Genomic DNA, 3,408 nt, shown 5'->3' on the forward strand with positions numbered 1-3,408 from the left:
GAATTGTATTTAAGGTCTAGCTCTGCCATGTGGTGGAGCTACAATGCATCGATCTAGCTGTGTACCATGCAGATCAACAAAACCAATTACTCCAAGAAGAGACCTACTTCACATGACAAGAACCAAGGAGCTAGAATTGCATTTGATCTTGCTCTACCACGTGGTAGAGCTGTATTCTACCTAGACCACATCATAGAGCTAGAACTATTTGAGGTCTAGCTCTACCATGTGGTGGAGATAATGCAGATCAATAAAACCAATTACTCCAAGAAGAGACCTACTTCACATGATGAGAACCAAGGATGGTTTGTGTGTGAATTGATCTTCCCTAGTCCTTGATACCTAACAATCTATGGTAGGAATCAATGTTTCAAATTTTGGGCTTGTTATAGGAATTGCATCTATAATTGGAGGATCAGAATGATCCCCTTCTTCATCACTGCTATAGCTTTTGTTTGATCAAATTAAGTTGCCATTCATGATAGTAGATTGCAAAATAATCTTTGGCCATCGAACGGCACTCCATAATGAGTCTTGGAGAGATGAAGTATCCATTGTAGGAAAAGGTAGGACCACATCTTTCAAACATTCCTCCACTAGTATGGATACATTTCCTTGCACTCCATAATGAGTCTTGGAGAGATGAAATATCCATTGTAGGAAAAGGTAGGATCACATCTTTCAAACATTCCTCCACTAGTATGAATACATTTCCTTGCCCTATCTTTGTACCAAAATCCCCTTGAATTTATACATATACTTTAACCTATAATAAAAGCTATAATCAAACTTATAAGCTTATAGTTATATTTATTAAATAAGCTATAATATAGTAGCATTAAAATGAGCTTTTATTAACTATAAGTTATTATAAGCTATATAGTTATAAATATATAATTTAAGTTACTATAAGTTATATAGTTATAGTTGTAGGTTAATGTATATAATTTAAGTCACTATAGGTTATTTATAAACTTTAAATTATATAGGTTTATATATAAATAGGTTTGATTTATATAAATAGGTTTGATTTATATAGCTATAAAAAGTTTATAAATAAGATATATAAAGTATAATTATAAACTATAAATAGACTTTAAGTTACTATAGTGAACCTATTAAACCTATAAGCCTATTTATATATATCTTTAAGTCTATTTATATAATCAAACCTATAGTTACTATAGTTAATCTATTAAACCTATAAGCCTATTTATATATATTTAAGTTACTATAGTTAACCTATTAAACCTATAAGCCTATTTATGTAATCAAACCTATAGTTACTATAGTTAATCTATTAAACCTATAAGCCTATTTATATATCTTTATATATCTTTAAGTTACTATAGTTAACCTATTAAACCTATAAGCCTATTTATATATATCTTTAAGCCTATTTATATAAACAAACCTATAAGCCTATTAATTATAAACTTTAAGCCTATATATATAACTATAAAAGCTATATTTTTATAATCAAACCTTTAAGCCTATCGATTATAACTTTATATTACCTATTTATAAAAGTTTATTTATAAACTATAGGTTATTTATAAACTTAAATTATATGGGTTTATATATAAATAGGTTTGATTTATATAGCTATATAAAGTCTATAAATAAGTAAAGTATAATTGTAAACTATAAACATGCTTTAAGTTACTATAGTTAACCTATTAAACCTATAAGAATATTTAAATATAGCTTTAATCCTATTTAAATAATCGCTTCGCGGCCCATCGCTCACCTCTCTCTCCCATCCGGGCTGCTGCGGGCTGGGCCAGCCATGCCCACCGCTCACCTCTCTCTCCCTCGTGATTCCACCCCCGTGCGCACACATGGCAATCTCTCTCTCTCTGCTCCATCTTCCACCACCATAGCTAGGCTCCTTCATTCAAATTTCAAATTTGAATTTCCCTCCCTCCAGTCAAGGGGCCATTCCCACGTGCCACTTCCACAAACACTAGGGTCTTTTCACATTACAATTAAAAAAAGACCACCCAAGACATATTGCACAAACAACAAAAGTTTTCTTGACTTCCCCAAAACCTTATCTCGAATTGCTGCGGCCACAGAACCTCGTGCAGAGAACAAGTCCGTGCGGGTGTGACAGCAGGTGCGGACACGATAGCAAGTGCGCGCATAGGTGCACGTGCACGTGCACGTACCAGTGCATTTTGTTCTTTCCCATTTTCTTGGTCCCTCTCTATCGTCCCTGTGCAAGATTCTTGACTATCTACTACTTCTGCTCTCTACTGGCCTGTACCAGCTTTTCACTACCCAATCTTCTTGCCCGTATCAGTTTTAATATCTTCTCCCCCGTATCAGTTTCAACATCACCATTGCTAAGAAGTGCAACCCAAATCTGTATCAAGTTTTTTCTCTTCAACCATTCCTGATTTTTTGAATTCTTGCATACTTTTATTTTCTACTCTATGTCAATGTGTATAATCTCAATTTTAATTGACATGTTCAAAACTTTAAATCTAATCATAGATAATGATTTAATATGAGACAAAAATATGTGTACCTTGTTGTATCGTTGAATTTGATAATGGATGCAGTGATGTCCAAGTGCTAGTTGTCAATGACAAGATGGGAAAGTAGGTTTGTATTACATAAGCGACATGGACGTCAAGGAAACTTTGAAAAAGAGCAAGACCATTTTAAATTCTTAAAAGGCATGATAATTTGAATTTAAAATTGGGCGGGATAATTTGAATGCTCTACCACATGCTAGAGCTGGAGAAATGCATTCTAGCTCTACCACATGGTAGAGCTGGAGTCCATGCATGATTCGAATTTCATACCTCTTCGGCGCCATTTGGGCCACGGTTGGAAATTTCTGCCATTTGGCACGCTCGTGCTTTTTCAGACAGCTGGAAGTTGAGGATCCGGGACCCCATCAGAGAACGGACCACATGGACTTGTGCTAGGGATGTTGTTCTATGTCCACATCACTCCGTGCATGGATTTGGGCATCGCAATCACTTCTCGAAGCGCATCAAAGTTGAGTCCCGGCGAAGATAGTGCAAAATCGCCATAACAGGGTTTCAGATCCGAAATGAGTCCGAATCGCATCTGAACACAACAAGAAAGATCCGGGTTGCTTGCCACACATTTGTCCATGCATGATTCGAATTCCATGCCTCTTCAGCACCGTTTGGGTCACGGTTGGAAATTTCCACCATTTAGCACGCTCGTGCATCTTTTTCGAGAACCCGGATTCGGACAGTTAGAAGTTGAGGATCCAGGACGCCATCAAAGAATGGACCACACTTACTTGTGCTAGGGAAGTTGCTCTATGTCCACATCACTCCGTGCATGGATTTGGGCACGTCAAAGTTGGGTCCCGACGAAGATAGTGCAAAATTGCCATAACAGAGTTTTGGATCAGAAATGAGT

This window comes from Cibotium barometz, chromosome 38, assembly GCF_041138505.1.
Source record: "Cibotium barometz isolate CiBa-2024 chromosome 38, ASM4113850v1, whole genome shotgun sequence".
Taxonomy (NCBI): domain Eukaryota; kingdom Viridiplantae; phylum Streptophyta; class Polypodiopsida; order Cyatheales; family Cibotiaceae; genus Cibotium; species Cibotium barometz.